We start from the raw sequence: 20,484 nt of genomic DNA, 5'->3' as shown, positions 1-20,484 counted from the left end.
CAATATTGGTAACATAAAATATCTTGACTAAAAAACCACAACATATTAGCTATCATTATTTTATGTAGAAAATGTTGTCAGGTAACTCAATTAGGAGAATAAATTGTTCAATATAAAGTGTGTATGACACTTTCATTTTATAAAAATGCAGAGGCGGGTAGTAACGCGTTACATGTACTTCGTTACATTTAATTGAGTAACTTTTTGAGAAGAATGTACTTCTAAGAGTAGTTTTACTAACCCATAATTTTTGCTTTTACTTGAGTAGATTTCTTTATTTATTTTATTTATTTATGTATTTTTATTTATTTATTTATTTATTTTAATAAAACCTGCCCTGTTCAGCTGTTTGACACGGAGAATGGACGTCTAAGTGTCCGGTTGGTCGGAACAGTTTTAATGTTTCACATTGAGAGTATGACTTACGGGTGGGGAAGTCTTTAAGCTAAGTGATTGGGAGGGGTAGCGTGTACACAAATAAGCTAGAACCCAGTAAACGTGTGAATCCCTTGTGAGTGTAAGCCCGTTGGCAACCGACCCTACGCCGGCCCATCGCCAGTACCGGCACCGGGAACCCCCCACCCGAGCGCGCCAAATCACATCCAGCCGCACGCGAGCCCCACCAAGTACTTGAGTAGATTTGTGAAGAAAAAACGGCCCTTTTACTCCGCTACTTTGGCTACACAAGATTTTTCCTCTTTATTCTTCATATAAAATATATTTATTTATTCATTTATTGCTAGCGCTGCCAAGAATAGCTCTCCCAATTTCACCAATGAGACGTCGCAACAATAATCACATGACTCCATTATACCAATCAGACGCAAGCTTGACGTTCTATGATCACACCAGCCTGTTAAATCCCGATGTGTCTTTAAGGCACCGTAAAAAATAAAGTATTTGACATAGAGCGCTGCCCTAAACATGACTCAAAAGCGTGGATTTTAACCTCTCTCCCAGTCTTTATTTGGCACGGATTGACCACAGAAAACTGGAGATATGATACTTTTAATTTCATAATAGTAACTATGTAGGAACTAGTCTCTATTCAAACTAGGAAGTATTTTCTCCAGTAGAGGGCACTCATGCTCTTTGGACGAAAAATGCTTTATTTCTGTCACTTTTCTTTCTCGCTGGAATTCAATGATTTTTTTTTTCCCTTTTCTTTGGTTCAATGTGGTTTTGTAATGGGTTGTTGTACAGTATCATTGTAACAACAGTTCATATAGAAAACATTCTGCTGAGAAAAAAAAAAATCAAATTTGTAAGCAGTTACTTACAATGTTACTCATTACTTGAGTATTCTTTTCACCAAATACTTTTTTACTTGTACTTGAGTACATTTTTTGGAAGACTACCATTACTTGAGTAATATTATTTTGAAGTAATGCTACTCCTACTTGAGTACAATTTTTGACTACTCTACCCACCCCTGTAAATATGTCAATTTAAACAGCATCATAGATGCGTTAACTATAAGCATCAACTGCAAATTGTTGAATAAAAAAAAAACAGTTGTGATGAAGACTCAAAATCCTGTTTTTAAATGATTGTGTATCGGTATTCAGTTTGCTTCTCTAGGCCTAACAAAAATGACTGTAGGTACAGTAATATGAATTATCCTTAGGTATCACTCACTTTTCTTGTCTATGCTCTATTTACCATATAAACATAATAATGACTATGTATTTTAGTTGAACTTTAAAATGTGTAAAATGTTAACAATAACTATGAATGGCAATACTTTTATTAAACAAGTTCAAATTGAACTACAACTGCCGGCTCCTTCGACTGGCTAACTCGGAACCGACAGGCAACCATAGTCCGCAATTAATTATTGTCATTAATCAGCCTTGAAAAAAACCCAACAAGATTCGGGTCCTGAGAATTATTTTAATACATGCCTAGAATATATCTACCAAATTTCATTCTGATCTGTCCATGAATAACAGAGGAATAGCAATTTTAGAGTCCTCAACAAGAAGAACAAAGTAAGTGAGACCTTGAGACCTTCCTCTTGGTGGCCTGGAAAAAAGAATTGTGTATTAAAATCTGTACAAATCAGATTAAAAGAGATTTCTGCCACTTTCAAGCATTTCAATTAATAATTGGTTTATTACACATTGGCCTTGTTTCAAAGCCACTCAATTTCGATCACTTGCTTTTCACTTTTTAGTCAACAGAGGGCGCTATAAGCACATCATTGTCATCGTGCTGCTGTTAAATAACGTCTTGAACATCATGTAGTTAACAGACAAACAGAAAGTTTGAAATAAACTTTACATATACATTTTGCGTATTAAAGACACAGGGTGATTGATGATATATTGTTAAGTTCTGAGAGTTTGTCAATAAATTTAGCCGAGCTCACGTTAGATTTACAGTTTGCGTGCAATGATTTAGGTGCTGCTGCTATTCCAGCTATGAATGTATCAAAGAATGTGATAGGGCATCGTCTCCAGATGTTCTGTTGACACATAAACTGACATCAAGGCCCCAATACTGGCAAAAATGGGTGGCTGAAAAAAACCCACTTTGTTGAGAAGCAGTTGGATCTAAGGATCCTAGGGAATGTCAAAAATGACCTTCAAATGTCTGATTCCAATCAAAATAGCCCAGTTTCTGCTTCTTTTCAGGTGATGCTTATTCAGGCTGATGCCAAATTTGAGCCACTGAGAAGAGTGACAATTGGCCAACTCGATGATTAATTTTTTTAATTTTATTTTTTTTATCGTAGGTTAAAATTTGGGGGGATTAGGTGCAATAGTGGCCTAAGTCCAAATATCCCTCAAATCTATCAACAGTTCATAACAGAGGATATTTCGTACAACATTCGCTTGTCCTCACTTTCTTGGGAAATCTTTGGGGAGGAAAGGCATGACCCAGGAGATATGTTGAATGCAATAATAGACTGCACACAATTTCAAATTGGGAACATTGCCTTTTTCTATCTTCATTCCTGCACTTATTCGTAAAATAAAGAATATAGTTGGCCACTGTAGTCCTCAGTGTCTCTTTATGTTGCCATGTGACTGAAACTTAACATGTAACAAGCGTCTGTCATTCCAAGGGCGAGTGAGCGGGTTTCTGGACTCATTCCAAGGGTTCTGCGCCGTGGTCATTAGCTTGCCACTTGGCGGGCCAATTGCTGGAGCAGCCGGAGACAAAAGCCACAGCTCGGCCCTCCGTGCTCTGATTGTGCTGAGAGAAGGTGGGCGGTCGATAGGGGATGGTGGGGTGGGGGGCTTCTCTGGCTTGTTTGCTACATACATACTCACTGGACAGTTAGCACAAGGGGGAATCAGGCCCCCTAGCTCAAACGGGGGATAAAAAGAATAACAATAATGACAACAAAGGCAAAAAAAAAAAAACATTACAAATCTAGTGAATACATGACATTTTGCCCCCTTTGTTTATCAGAATTAAGTTTGTAGTCTCATTTATTACATTTTTAATATAGTAACTCATTGTGATTATGAGAAAATTAGAGTCTAATCAAACTACCATTTTATTTGTGATAAGAAATTCAATTCATCATTATTTTTGTTTTATTTATGTATTAATTTATTATATCAGCCGATAAAAACGTTTTGAAATGATATCAGATAATATCGACATTGTTTTTTTATTATCTGTTTTGGGGCAATATGCATATGGCAGTGCTGTCATGTCCACTTATTGCCTGCCTGTGTTTCTGGTGTCTTGACGCCCCCTGCTGGTGATAGGTGTAATTAGTTCCAACACTGTCTGCTGACGTAATTGTATGTAGACGCGAGCTCATTACAAATAGAGCTAAATGGACTAGCTAAGGTCTGCAGCGAGTGTACCATAGCAGTTCTTGCCGTCTCACCACGTTGTTTGTCTCTTATACAAGCTTTGCTTGTAAGTTATATTCTTCCTTTGTTTTATATTTATGAGCGTTGTGTAGTATATTGGAGAATGGAGATGTGTATATTTTGTTTTGTTTGCATTTGTGGTGAAATGTGGTTACTCCTTGCTTGCAAGCTGTACTACCAGCTGCTATTCGAATTGACATGTGTATAATTTATTTGTGACTTTATTTCAGATTATTGATTCAATGTTTTGTTGCTTTTAGTTTTACAAAAGACTATCAGTGCTCTTGGCAAGAGAAAGATGACCACACGAAAGCCAATGCAAATATACTCCAGCGTCTGACTTCTCTTTCGAGCCTGATTTGTTCACTAAATGTCAATTTGCGTACCCACGCACACATTGAGGACAGAATAAGTGCCTTATTGGCACTTTGCACTTGCATCTGATCCAAAAAACTTATGTTTGCACTACAGTCATCCCTCGTTTTTTAGTGGGGGGTTAATGGGGACGAGAACTCGCCGTGATAAGTGAAAAACCGCGAAAAAAAAAAAAAAAAGTCTGTGTTCAATGTATTTATTCAGATTTAGCATTGGAAAGATATACGTAGAAGACATGTTTTTTCACCTTTTTTCCAAAAGTATCATTAAAAAAAACCTTTTATCAATATACATAGACTTCACTATATATATTTTAATAAATGGTTTGTAAACAATTCAAATGTAATAATTATAAATAATAAAGATTTAAATATTTTTAAATAATTAAGTTTTAAACATGTAACTGTCCCACCAAATGATTTCCAAACAAGACTAAAGTAAAAAAATACTTGTCTTTATTGAATGCTTTATTGAGTGAGTCCACTGAAATCTGCTCTTGCTGCTCACTTACACACAATGTGTTGCCACTGCAACTCTTTAACAAGTTAAACAATGATGGACGCATGTGGCGCTTTGAAGCTTTAGCTTCCAAGCATCTGTTGCAAAATCAAAACTTAACGTCTGTCAATCATCGTTAACTTTAATAAGCAACTCCAGTGAACTGCCTGACTAACAAAGAGCAGCAGGAGGGAGAGTGAGATGACGTGATTGGCTCGGGACGGCTCATCTGTATTTATTTATTTTTTAATTGAAAAAAAAAAAAATCCGCGATGGACTGAGGGCACGAAGTTTGAAGTGCGAAGTAGCGAGGGATCACTGTATTTTGATTCTAATAACAAATCTAATGGTTTAATATAGGCACTTTTTCACATAACAGTTGAAGTTCTCTTATTCTTCAAAGCATGTTTATTTGGAAAACCAAAAGTTGTTACATTTATCATAATTAAAGCATACAGTGAGGCACCACAGTACAATTAAACATAATATGTTAAGTCCAGGACCGCATATATCGGTATCAGTTTGATATCGGTATCGGATTTTTGGAGTTGAACAATATCGGGATATCTGTTATCGGTTAAAAAGTCATTATCAGACAACTCTAATTAAATATATATTTTGACTAGAATTTTCAGAGCAAAATAAAGAGCAAGATATATAATTGATCATTTTAAACTTTTTTTCCCCTGTATGTCAAACACATGTACGATATTGGAATTTACCTTCAGGAATTAATATTAGATGGAAAAATAAAATAAAAATTGTGATATTTATTACATATTTAATGGTAGTTATCCATACATACTGTATACTGTAAGTCATATCAGTATATTTTTGGGCCTAAAAAGGTTAACTTCCACTGTGTAACCTAGCACAACCACAGAAATAAGTTATTACACAATACATTTCTGAAAACGGATCATATCATATCTTTGTGTGATTGTTTAGTATGTTAATTTACACAAATTTTGATAATTCAGTTTTAGTTTTTCACAACTCTTTCACGACGCCTCTCCAACAAATACTGTACATTATTTTAACCTTAGTGGAATGGTTGCTTGAACAAAGAGATATCATTTGTTTTAAATGACATTAAATTAAAACAAAGTATAAATGTTTCAAGAAGATTTGATTAATTTTGATTCAATTTATTTTTTGTCGGATGTGATTGCTGCTGCGCCTTAAGGCTTCCAGAGTTTATTCAGAGCGTTGTCAATCAGATATGCGCCGACCTCACGGATAAGGTCAAATGTGACGTGTTGAGAGGAAATACAAGGCTCATCTGTGGCAGCTCAGTCAAGCAGCACTGATCACGACAAGCCTCTTCAAACTCTACTAAGTCCAACACCTTTACACTGGCCAAGTAATACTGCGTAGGGTTCCAGTAGTTTGGAGGGCAATTGGCGGTGCAAACAAACATTCCGCACATGTACGTAGGATGAACTAATGATCAGTGAAACTGTATATCGATCGCTATATCTTGTCATCTGCTCACCAACTCAAATCAGCAATTGAGAAAGATACTATTTATTGTTAGCTAATTTTTAATTAATAAACTTAGGTGATTTCATAAAAGCTAAACAAAAATTAAATGTTCTAGCTGTTAAAAAACGCTTCAAATATGTCTCTTTGTTAGAGTTGGTGGCTTTTGGGTGGTGTACATTTTGGATGCCCTCTGGGGAGGGATCAAGGAGACCTCCGCATGTAATTCCAATACACTGACCTGTTAAAACAGCGGCTGGTCGGCTGCTCAAAAAAAAAAAAAAAAAAAAAAAACACTTGCCAACTCCCCCAGTGTGATTCACGCTCATAAAAATAATGTTCACCAGCATCAGTTTAAATGAGGTCTAAATGACATGTAATGACACGACTCCTCACCAAAAGCAAACAATGAGAACAAAGAGACAATGTAAACTGCTGATTGAATAAACTCCGCTTCCAATTAGACAAGCCCCTTTCATATGGCGATTTTTTTTTAAGTTGAAAATGTCCTGTATTAATTTTTTCCCAAAGTTTATTGGAAAATGATGTTTAATCCCTTGATAATAGGCAAATAGTATAAAGGGATTTCATTGGATAGCAATGACATATTAGGTAGACAACCACCCTGAAAGCTCCACTTTAATATAGACACATATATATATATATATATATATTAAAATATATTTTAAAAAAAGCCATGACATGTCACACGGTACAATTGCAATGAAATTACATATTTGACATTTAACAAAGAAGCCCCAGTGTTGATGAACTGGAGGTTAGATAACAAGTCGTAAGATGTTACGATAAGACGCGCTGCCAAAAAGAACCTATTGAGGAAACTAAAAAGCCCCGTTCAATCTTATTAATGTGGCACAATAGCGCTTTGTTGAACTTGATTTTCAAACATGAACACTTGAGCGTTTAACCTGATAAATGTGCTCTTTGAGTAAGTATTGTATTAAGGAGGACTAGAATGGTTCATACATCACGGCATATCATTGGAGGGGGAAATGGTGAGTACATTATGTCTTCGGAGATACATGTCATTCCTTTAAAATAAAAAAAGGGGGAAAAAAAATGTCCCGGGAAAAAATAATGTTTGCTATACATTTCCTCTTCATTTAATTTATTCATAATTGTAGTTTTTTCCCCCTCATGATATTAAATTATATTTTATTTTTTAAAAAAGTCCTTCCCTATCTACAAAATATTCTTTTCGTCAAGCCAAATTTATTTATAGCCCAAGAGCATTGAAAAAAAAATCCCAAAAGACTTCAAAGATAAATTCCTACGTATTTGCAAACAGTAAACATTATAACATCGAGGTAGTATTAAACAATAAAACTAGGGCTGTCAAATGATTAAAATTTTTAATCGAGTTAATTACAGCTTAAAAATTAATTAATCGTAATTAATCGCTATTCAAACCATCTATAAAATATGCCATATTTTTCTGCCAAATTATTGTTGGGATGGAAAGATAAGACACACTACGGATATACTGTATACATTCAACATACGGTACATAAGTACTGTATTTGTTTATTTTAACAATAAATCAACAAGATGGCATTACCATTATTAATATTCTCTTAAAGCGATCCATGGATAGAAAGACTTGTAGTTCTTAAAAGATAAATGTTAGTACAAGTTATAGAAATTTTATATCAAAACCCCTCTTAATGGTTTTGTTTTATTCAAATATGTTTTTTTAAATTTTCAATCAAAAAATAAACTAGTTGCTCGCCATTGTTTATGTCAATAATTACACCATGCTCGCTCATTGTGCTGAAACCTATAAAATCATTTGGGCCGAAGCGCCAGCAGAGGGCGCCAAACACCAAAAAACAAGTAACAAGCGGACATTACACTGCTGTCATTTTAATCCGTTTGAGCGGGGCATGTGCGTTAATTGCGTCAAATATTATAACGTGAATAATTTAAAAAAATAAATACCGCCCGTTAACGCGATAATTTTGACAGCCCTGAATAAAACATAAATACTTGTAGACATTATAAAGAAAATCGACAATAAAAAATCAATTCATGCAATGGATACAGACATCCCCTGGTGTAAACCCTCAAAATGGAAGGAAAAAGGGAGGACATCCCCTTTCCAGGATTGACTAGGCCGCGACAGATGCCAACTGTAGACCAGATTTAACCAATGTAACAGTTCATCCAAACAGACGTTTCATGAAGACACTAACGTAACAGTTCAACCACGAAAACAAAAATCTGAAGCGCCATCGAAAAACAACCTTGGAATCAGTCCAACCACGAAAACAAAAATCTGAAGCACTACTGGAAAACAACCTTGGAAGCAGTTCCTCCTGCGCTGCTGCTCCAAGACCTTCAAAGCAGGTTCAGGCATCGTCACCTACCCGCTCTGGCCAACGGGGTAAGGAAGAGAAGAGCTGTGGCAAAAGAGGCCTATAAATACTGTATCATTAGCTAAATACCAGTGTGTAAAAAATATGTTTTAAATTGACATTTAAACATTTTTACTGAGGTAGCCATTGTAATATTTTGTAGGGCAATATTAAAACCTTGAAATCGCAACACAAAAATTCCACGGTGCACCCTGTCTGAGAGATACAATTTAAACTACAAGAGTGCAAACGAGCCTGTAATAACAATTTATGTGTCGAAATTTAGTAATCGAGTATTCTACTGAATATTCCATCGATTAATAGAGTAATTGGATAAAACATTTGTTAGGTAAAGAGCAATTTTAAATATCCATGAGAAAACAAGACATTTCACCTAATATTGAACCATTTTTAGACAAGCAATGTCTTTATTTTAGATGTGCATTGTTGAAAACAGCCAGCAATTGTATCTCAGATGTGACTAGAAAAAGAAATCACTTCTTTCACTGAAAAAACTTAAGAAATTATATATTCAAAAAAAAAATAAAATAAAATAAAAAAAAAAAATATATATATATATATATATATATATATATATATATATTTCTTACCTAAAAATATCATTACGCTTGATAACACACATCACTTAAAAGTTTGGTGTTTTCCCCACATGTTTCAATTAAATTTTCGTTTGTGTCAAGCTATTTTTAAGTTCTAGTTAAGTTTTAAGTTTAAGTCTAAATTGTTAGTCCTGATAGAATTTTGAGTTTTTGTAGTGTTCAAAATAAATGTATGATACCTGCTGTATTGTAGCACATTTTGCACCACTTGGTCTTTTAACCACAAATGACTATCGAGCTAAAATTGACAGTTAGCTTTTTTTTGTTTTTATTTTACACCCTCGTCACTCTACATTACTGTGTTTTTACAGATTAAATAAAGCGTGAATGAAAGACGCTTTAGCCACACATCGACAGTAGTCGTGAATAATAGAAACCTAGCACTCCACAGGGCTAACGTTACGTTAACAAGGTACAGTAATGTTAATCTTAGGGCGGTCAAATGATTAAAATTTTTAATCTAGTTAATCACATCTTAAAAATTAATTAATCGTAATTAATAGCAATTCAAACCATCTATAAAATATGCCATATTTTTCTGTAAATTATTGTTGGAATGGAAAGATAAGACACAAGACGGATATATACATTTAACATACTGTACATAAGTACTGTATTTGTTTATTATAATAATACATCAACAAGATGACATTAACATTATTAACATTCTTTCTGTGAAAGGGATCCATGGATAGAAAGATAATGTAAATGTTAGTACAAGTTATAGTAATTTTATATCAAAACCCCTCTTAATGTTTTCGTTTTAATAAAATTTGTAAAATGTTCAATCAAAAACATAAACTAGTAGCTCGCCATTGTTGATGTCAATAATTGCACAATGCTCATGGTGCTGAAACCCATAAAATCAGTCGCACCCAAGCGCCAGCAGAGGACGACGAAACACTAAAAAACACAAGTAACAAGTGTACATGACACTGTGCTGTCATTTTAATCTGTTTGAGTGGGGCATGTGCGTTAAATGCCTCAAATATTTTAACGTGATTATCTAAAAAAAATTAATTACCGCCCGTTAACGTGATACCGTAATTTCCCGAATATAAGGCGCACCCGTGTATAATGCGCACCCCAAATTTACTTGTAAAATCTAGGGGAAATTATTGTACCCGTTTATAACGTGCACCCTAATTTTAGCACCAATAAATAGAAGAATACAAGAAAAAAGAGCTTGTCTACAGATACAGAAATGTCATTTTACTGACTGATGAAACACAGCACAAGCATAGTACATTGGTAGTTAAAAACATTACCATAAACTGACAATATTTATGGTAATAATATGGTTTGACAACTTCTCCAACTTACCAGAATCTAGGAGAAAACAAAACAGATGTGACTTTTCTTTTAAAGGCTGCTGTATAACTTGTTCGTTTCATCATGATGAATAAATGTTTTCTTCCATGGATTGATACGGTAAAATGAAAGTGAGAACGTAAGTCGGAAATCCGCGAGATTTCATCGCTGTCAACACGACAGTAACAATAGGAACTATTGTTATTTGGGTTTGAGTTTCCCGAGGGACATATATAGTTGACGGACACAGGAAGTCTGTGTGCTTACGTTATGGTCCGAGTTGCGGAGCTGCAATAAACGTTGACTCAAATGAGTTCAAGAAACTACATACTGTGCTTTATAAAGAGTGAAAAAAGCAGAATTTAACACAGACGAAATCATTCGGCCGATTAGAGTGAAGTATTACCGAAACAAAATGGTGACGTCACGTACCGTAATGGTCGGCAACGGGTCGCCGCATACGTTTCTTCAACACAACGTGGCCGTGTCAATTAAAAAAAAAATCGGTTTATATATATATGTAATATATAAATATTTCTGTCTCCATCCATGTACCCATTTATAATGCGCACCATGATTTTACAAGTTGATTTTGGGGGAAAAAAGTGCGTGTTATATTCGGAAAATTACTGTAATTTTGACAGCCCTAGTTAATCTTATTTATTAGCGCTACGTTAACTTAATTTTACTTTGCCCCGAGTATCACTCCTCCGCTCTCGGAGTAAACGGGGTGCATTCGGTGGAGCGGGGGGTTGGCAGGCGGGTGGTGCTCGGCCCGGGTTTCAGGGATGGTCATCGGTCGCAGGGTCCAGTCAGGGGTGCAGAAGCATTGGCGGGTCTGTGGGTAGTGTCATGCAAGCGCTGTCTTACAGTGAATACATGAAACAGTGTTTGCCTTGGTTTCCAGCTTGAAATGCACCCACACCTTTGACATTTTCTGCTTTTTGTTGGAGCCTTTCTCTTCGCTTTCGTCAGCTTCTTCGTCTTTATCTCTATATTCAGGTGTGGTTGAAATCAAATGTATCCGCTGTGTCTCTCTTTTTTCTGTACGCACGTGACGTCAGCAAGTTGTGCCGCATTAAAAGTAGTCCGAGCAAAACATCATGCTTAGAACTGGCAAAATAAAGCGATTCCTTAAGGCGGAGAAAATTCCTTGATCAATTTTAAAAATCAAGTTACTTGAATTATTCGAGCAATCGTTTCAGCTCTAGTTGAGAAGATCTATAGCAATAGTTTGTCATCAACAGGTCAAAAATAGCACTGAGGTCAAGCAGCAGTAACAGTAGCCACGTTTACATGCTGACTTTTATTCATACCGATTCAAATCATTCCGAATGGAAATTTCAGATCAGCTGTTTACATGTGACTGCCTTTATTCCGAAAGGACGTTTGACAACTGCCGTCTGACATGCGCAGATTAATCAAAACAAAGCATCACGTTGCAAAACATGGAGATCGATCGTCGGAGTGCGGCTGTTTTAACTTTAACCCACTTGTTGTGTTTGTGGGGTCGTATCCGCTTCTGCTGTTTTGCTCTTTTGCCTTGTAGTAGCCGGTTTTCCACCGGTTTCTAATCTGGTCAACGCTCCGGTCTATTCCGGCTTCGTGTAACCTCTCGTGAACTTTTTTAAATAGTTCACTGTTCCTCGTTTTTCGCCCGTCTAAGCGAGCAATTATATTCAATTCTTTTAAAGTTTGAATTAAATACAATCTTTCCGCCGGACTCCAGTTAGATGCACTGTGCTTGGAAGCCATGTTGCAAGTGACGTTACTTACGTCACAAAGTGACGTCACCACGTCAGTACGGAGCATGTGCAGAAAGAACGCAACCAGACACCATTCCGCTTCCCTGTTTACATGATATAATTTTACTTCTAATCGGTTTGGGAAAAGGAATATTCCACCCCTGTGAATCGGAATTAAATTCCATTCGGTTTGGGCCTGTTCATTCCGAATGAGTTGTTTATATGGAACACATTTATTCGGTTTGAACAAATATTCCGATTGTAATTGGAATATTTGGCTCCATGTAAACGTGGCAATTGATGAAGTATCAGAACCCATGGCTGAATAAAAGACCATCACTTGCTCTTACCCTTCAAACCCTGAAGGAAAAAATTCACAGAGATTATTCGAGGTTAATATGATCGTTAAGTTGTCAGGCTAGGGTTTGTCTTTCAAGAATTTTTGGGAGAAATAGGAGATTGGACAAAGGCCTATAATTGCTAAGATTGTGACGGTTGAGGTTAGGTCTGTTGAGTAAGGGTTGAATAACATCTGTCTTAAAAGCAGTTACAGCGCCTGAATATAGTGATAAATTAAAAATATTTCAAATGTACGGTCGTAAAATAAAAAATAACTCTTTAGTAAGCTTTTCGGAAGTGGGTCAAGTAAGCATGCCACACTGCCAACCTTTGCGAGTGTTTCAAGAGACACTTCCTACTTACATTTTCCTGTATTCAAGCATAGTGTTAATGTTCAAACTAGCTTATTGTGGCTTTATACACTCTTTGGTTTTTTAATGACCACTTGCCCTTCTACAGATTGCATTTTAATGGTGGTCATGATGGCGGTACTTGGAGAGAAAGTACTTTTTGAAGTGCTACTTGGCATAGAAAGTTTGAGAAGCATGACTGCAACATATCGTGTCCAAAACTTTGATCGCCTCTTTGAAATCGAAGTACCCGCAAAGGGCCGAGGCACGCTCGCCTGTCTTGTCGCCGGCTCCATCTCAGTTCGTGCACGCCGTCTTATCGGGCTGCCATCTCGATCGTCACGGCCATTTAAAAGCACGCGGGTGAGGGCACAACAAAAGGCAGTAGAAAGGAAGGGTGGTGCCACTCCCTTGGCGAGGATACGAGCTGGGCGAGTGCCTGATGAGCACGATGACGTGATGATGAGACCAAAAAAAAAAGCCTTGTCTTATTTCTTTCTCTATTCTCATTTTAGAGGCACTTTGCCAAGACTTTGTGGAGTTGGTTCCACATTCTTTCACGCTCTTTCAGCAGCTGACAGCTTTTTGGCAGCAACATACAAGAAGAAGACAAGCTGGTGGAGAGAAAAAACGAGGTGTGAAACGTCCGTATTTAAAATATGCCAAGTACTTTGGCTGAATTGGTCCATAGTGTGCTTTTCCATATACCTTTTACTTTTCAGTCGCGCTAAAAAACAACACGGTCAATTAACTTTTTTATATTGATCGGATATGAGCCATATTTTGAGTTTTAAGATCTGACAAGGGTATTGACCTGAATGGATTGAAATTATATTTTTGGGGCTACATTAAACATCTTGACTGTTTAGGGCAGGGAGCTGGGACAATGAATGAAATTTCATTTCATTTCAATTGGGAAAGATTCTCGAGGGACTACTGTAATAGTAGTGACGTTAGTAATATGAGTAGTGTTAGCAGCATTAGTTAAAGCAGTTCATTTGTTTGTGTCTTGTTTATGTACCGTAATTTTCCCACTATAAGTCGCACCTGACTGTAAGCTGCCACCCACCAAATTTGGCAAATTTATAAGCCCCTGCTCTCCTCACTGTATTATGGGATATTTACACCAAAAGATATTAATCGGAAACACTTTATTTGACTGCGGCATTATACGACTGTCATAAGACCAAATGAACCATCATGAATCATTCACTGCTTCAAGAAGCTTCATTTGGCCATCACTGCTACCTTGAGGGAGACAGTCAACCTCTGCTGCCACCTGCTGTCAACACTGTTGTTGTCCAACATGCCTCCTAGCATGCATTGCAATGCTACAGATGAAATAACAATCAAAATTCATGTTCCATGCAAATTATTTATTCAGTTACTGTTCAAGTTGTTTCATTAATTGCTAGTTATGGTATTCGGTAACACACTAACTAACTAACTAACTAACTAACTAACTAACTAACTAACTAACTAACTAACTAACTAACTAACTAACTAACTAACTAACTAACTAACTAACTAACTAAACCTCCATTTTCAACATACATTTTTTTGTTTATATATGATATCAATAAGTGTATATAAAACCCTATAAATGCATAAGTTATCATTAGAACAATAAAGAACAGTTTAAAACATGTAAATAAAATACCAGAATTTTTGCACTATAAGAAGCACCTGACAATAAGCCGCCACCCACAAATTTGGCACGAAAACGGCATTTGTTCATAGATAAGCTGCACAGGACTGGAAGCCGCAGCTGTCCTCACTGTATTATGGGATAGCTAGACCGAAAAAAATAACCGGTAACACTTTATTTGACAGCGGCATAATACGACTGTCATAAGACCAAATGAACCATCATGAAGCTTTGAACCAATTGACTGCCAAGGTTAATTGATTCAAGAAGCTTCATTTGGCCATCACTTTTCCCTTGGGGGAGACATTCAACCTCTGTTGACAACTGCTGTCTACACTGTTGTTTTCCAACATGCCTCCTAGCATGCATTGCAGTGCTACAGATGTAAATAACAATCAAAAATTCATGTTCCATGCTAATTATTTCTTCAGTTACTGTTCCAGTTGTTTCATTAATTGCTAGTTATGGTATTTATTAACACTCTATTTTATAGTGGCGCATAATTGTGAGATGACACTGTGATGAGCATCAATGAATGCTTGTAACAGATGTCATTTAATGTTATCTGGCAAATTATCTCACTTTTGAATGGATGTAAAAGATCCAAACTGGACATAAATTTGCTAGATGAAACTTAATGACATCTGTCGTAAGCATTTAGTAATGTCCATGATAGTGTCATGTCATGATTATAACGGTTTAATTACAGTCTTATGATGCTGCTATCAAATAAAGTTTTACCTATTAACACAAATAAATCAACAAGTAAGCCGCACTGGACTATAAGGATTCAAAATGAATGAAAAAAGTATCGGCTTAATAGTCCGAAATTTACTGCATTTCTATAAGAGATATAAAATGCTGCTGAGTAGTCAATGGTTTGTTCTGGAGTGGTGTGCAGTGACTCGAAACCGGTGTGGCTTGTCCCATCCGTGTGAGCATTCGCATGCTATAGACATAAGCAGATGAAGGCCCAGATAGGCTGACACATGAAAGAAGGCCCGCATGAAGGCCTCAAGATGCGCAGGAAGTCTCCAAAACAATTCCATTATTGACACAGTGGGTGCAGGCAATAAGGGTTGTCTCTTCTTTTTCTTCTTCATAGGAGGCCTAGAAAAGGAAATAATGGCAAGCGAATCGCTGGTTTGCATCAAAGGCTCACCATTATCTCATACAAACACTCGACATAAAGCTTTGATGTGCATTTGATCTGGACGGTTACTGGGATGCCATCAACAAGAGTTCTGGTCCACTGAAGAACAATGACGCTGCTCAAAGCTTCCTGCTGGACATTCCTGGGAGTCCGCAATTTGTCCCTGCACCGCTGTCTACGGTTGAATGACGCTGGTGTTATTGGTAGTGTGGCGCGAAGCCATTGTTTGTTTCCTTAGGAACAGATGACCATCGGTAATGCTGAGCTTTTCTGACATGGTGAAAAAAAGTCGTGTTCATCTGGTCATCATTGAGCAATTTGTAGTGCTGCATCAGGGTAATGAAATTCTGGGTTTGCCCATAGCAACATTCAGATCTTCTGCAGTGTTGGATTTGGTGGTGTCTCTCATTCTCCTTTTTATATCAGATTCTCTATGAAGTTTGGGGAATTTTCTGGCCAATCAAGTCCAGCAACACCATGATCATTAAAACAACTTTAACCAGCAGATGACATCTCCAAATTATCGCTGAATGGACTTCGAGCAACTTGAATCCTGTGCTGTTTTTTTCTCCTTAGCCTAGATACGATGTCTGTGGTTCGTCTCTGTTTCAGGAGTGACTTGCGCCAACTCTAGCCTTAGTCCACTCATGATGACAATCCTCTCAGGGCTCTGGTTATCCCTGGTTGCTGGTGCACCTTTCCCTACCAAGCTTTTTCTGTCAACTCATTCTGCCAATATTAGAGAAGTGCGAAATTTCCGATTCTTAGATTATTTGCGATTCGGCTGTGGAAGATTCGAGAACGATTCACAAACATCCAAATTCCGGTTATTGAAATATGCCAAGTAAAACGGAACTAAAACACAGTCAGTGCGGTCTTCGGGATGCCATGAGGAACGGACCGAGAGTAAACATCATTACCGGGGTAATGACAATGCTCAACTCATGGCTCTAGCTGAAATCATGCCGCTAGATTAAAAAAAAACAATAATACCTGACTGCTGCCGATAGCCACTACAAACTGCGCCCACTGAAATGCTACGGGCTAGATATCACATGTATAAAAAACTAGATGCAAAATGACAAACTCGGCGGCGTTAGCAGCACATGTATAGAAAACTAGATGCGAAATGACAGACTTGCCGGCGTTTGTAAACAGCCGCCATCTTAAAGCAGTAGACTTTCCTGGAAGGCTGTTGTAGCGAACCTTCCAAGCGAACCTAATTAACTTTTCATCCAAAATACTCCTAAATTGGCAAAATCTTGACTTGAATCTATCTTTAAATGATAAAACATTTTTAAAACTTTCACATGTCGAAAGTAGACAGAAGGGAAATTATGGAATAACGGGAGCAATTTTAACAACTTTAACGATTGATTCACAACATGAAATTAATTGAATGTACTTTAAAGCTGCTGATACACAATGGGGACTTGAGTATTTTATTTACTGTTTTGAACTGTTAACTTGATACTGAAATAGTCGTTTATTTAAGCCTGAGAGGCTTTTTGTACAATTTTTGTAACTAATGTACGAAACATTAAAAGCAGCTAATAGGTGGGGGGTGGGGGTGTGCATCAATAATCAATTTAAATTCAAATCGTAGCCTCTGAATCGTAATCGAATCATTAGGTGCCCAAAGATTACCACCTCTAGTCAATATGCATAGAAACAACCATCTTTTTTTATAGAACCTTTATGGGTCACAGGCCTTGTGAAGAGTGTTGATGATTACGTGACATCTATCAAATCAGCAGTCTACCCCATATTTGTGAAGCTTTCTGAATCAGGTAACATTTGCTGGAGTTTAAAGTTATTCAGCAGATTAGGGTGTACTTTAAATGCCTTTCTTCCTATAGAGTGGCGGTTCCAAAAACCAACCCAAAACATTATCTTGTAGAACAAAGTACAAATTGGTGTTTGTTCCCACAATTCCTATTAAATGAAAAGGAATAAATCTCCTCCATACATGTAATTATAAGGAATCCATCACCAAAGTGTTCCAAGATGAAGGGAAGACATTCCTTGATAAGTGGCTTACTCTGTTTACTGGATAAAAAGGTTAGTACTATTGTTTGCTTTTGTCTTAGGTGGGAAAGAGTGCTTTGTGAAGTACAAGAACTGCTCTGTTTGCTCTCTGCGGAGGGTGTGGTCTTACGCTTGTAGCTGGCTTTACGTCACGCTTTGTCAAATGGTCGTGGCTATGAGATTGATCCAGTCCTTCTGGCAGGTTAGCATGTTTGCTCAGAATTGAAGTGCTGGAAATGTTCTGTCACTATCAAACCGAGAAGATATTTACCTTTGGGTCAGTGCTTCACCAGCACCAACAGATTGTGTTGTCGTGGAACAAAAGATTTTGCCTTCGAAATCAAAATTAGCTTCATCATTCCCTTTTATGACACTTTTGCTAGTAGAGCTACCCCAACAAACATTTTATAAAGGCAGATTTACAGTACATAGCTATTTTCTTTTTCTTCCTGCATCTCTGACTACTGTGAAACCAGCTTTAAACATCCATAAGAAACCTATTGATGCCATGCACTGGCGATAGTTTATCTTATCAGTACTTTCCCATTATATTTAAAGTGATCCTCTACCTTAAATACATGTAGGATCTAATAAACCACAATTGTTCTCTTGTACTAAAATATGTTGTTAGAAACACATAAAATATTAAATCAATGGCAATATTTTATAATATTTACTACATATTTTGACCGTTAGTTGGCGCCATGGTTTGCGGGCTCGCAGTGATGACGTCATTGGGATCATTCCAAATGTGTAGCGTGTTCAACAATTGCTTATTGCTGCCTAAACTCGCGAAGTAAAATGCCACGATGTGCTGCTTTTGGATGCAATTTCCAGTCAAATGGAAACAAGGGGAGTGAAGTGAGTGGTCAAGGTGGAATTATTATTTTTAGTGAATAAGTGTGCATATGTGGAAGCTTCTCCCCCTTTTTGGTCCCTGTATGCACGTATCCTACCCACCACGCGTTACAACTGGCGCCCGAACATTTTTCCTGGATCCTCAGTCAAGTAAGGGATCTGTCTATTTTCTGGATCCGAGGGTCCCACCGCGTCTGCAATGTTGGTTTCGGATCTATTTTTTTTATTCGTCGGTCCCACAGCGGCTTTTCGGATCAGTCTATTTTGTGGAATCGACGGCCTGATCGCAGCTGCAACATTGTCATGGGATCGGTCTATTTCCTGGATCTTCGAGTGAGTAAAAAACTCGGATTTGGATTACTATTGGTATCTTTTTTGTTGACTATTCTTCGTGGGAGTTTTCCCCAAATCATACCAAATAATCAAAGCACTATGGCACGCTACAGTGACGACAGTGACTCTGACATGGACCTTACAACAATGTTGGAGTTCGTCAGAGAACGCGTGTTTGCGTACTGCTGAGCTCCCGAGTGAAGAGTGGTCAAGGTGGAAATATTTTTTTGTGAATAAAATTTGCATAGGTGGAAGCTTCTCCCCTTTTTGGTACTTTTATACACGTATCCTACCTACCACGTGTTACAATGTACAAGACATGGATTACACAAGGTGTGCTCTTTGGCCTGTACTGTATGTAAAGCACATGACAGCTCTGGATGCTAACAGTCTACATAATTATATTGGGATACATTTGAAAACGCAATATGCTTACCTTGAATATCTGCTAATAAAACCGGAGTTCCCAACAGCATACACTCTCACTCCCAACAACATACGCGCTCTCGTTCTGTTGTCATTGAGACTTTTCCCCAACTTTTGTCTCATCAGGTATTTGTTGCACGCATTTTTCCCTGAAGCTCGTCTTGTGAACGACCGACAGTGCTGTCCTGCTCCTCACTTTTCAGATCTGCTTCAAATAGGAAGGGTAGAACCGACGACATGTTGGGAAAGCTAACGAGTGACACGCTGGAATTTCAGCAACGGGCCCAGTGACGTCACGCACTGCGACGTAACAAGAATGGCGACCTATCACTTAAAATAATTTTACAAACTTTATTAAAACAAAAACATTAAGAGGGGTTTTAATATCAAATTATTATAACTCATACTAACATTTATCTTTTAAGAATTACTTGTCTTAAAAATAGAGGATCCCTTTAAGCAAGCCAGACCTGGTCAAGGTTTCACCCCACTCATTTCCCGAAACAAACATAGTTGACAGATAGTGTCGACGCTAGCACGCCACTTCTGGATTCCATTGTACAGATTTTTCCATCAGCGGCACAGAAATAGTTAATAATTATTATCTGCTGTATTAATAAATCATGTTGTCCAAATGAAAGACATCTGTAGACTGTGAAAAAGACTTCAAATGACATCCAGGAGTTTGCTGCCTCCCTGCACGGGAATGGGAGTATCCGAATGTCGAATTCCAAATTCCTATGTATGACAATGAGTTAATTCCACATTCTCATTTAATAACAGGCCTTTAATCAGTGTGCCGCTGTGAGAACTTTTGATAAGACGGACCGCTCCGACTGGAGTAAATCTCCCTGACTGGAAGTGGAATCATCCATAGGAGGTCCAATCATGTCACAGTCATCATCAACGGTTGGCGTCGGCTCTCCGTTGTGACCTCACTTGACACACAAAAACACATCGCACACATGCGATGCTGCTGACCCAAGAAGACAAATCAGAAGAGCCCAGCCTGAGGCGCTTCCCTGCCTGCTCGCCTGCTGGACCAAACGGGATGAGGTCATCCCACAGAACCTCATTTTTCCCCCTTCAAATTGCACGTCTGATCAG

This window comes from Corythoichthys intestinalis, chromosome 11, assembly GCF_030265065.1.
Source record: "Corythoichthys intestinalis isolate RoL2023-P3 chromosome 11, ASM3026506v1, whole genome shotgun sequence".
NCBI lineage: Eukaryota > Metazoa > Chordata > Actinopteri > Syngnathiformes > Syngnathidae > Corythoichthys > Corythoichthys intestinalis.
This window is presented reverse-complemented; position numbering follows the sequence as displayed.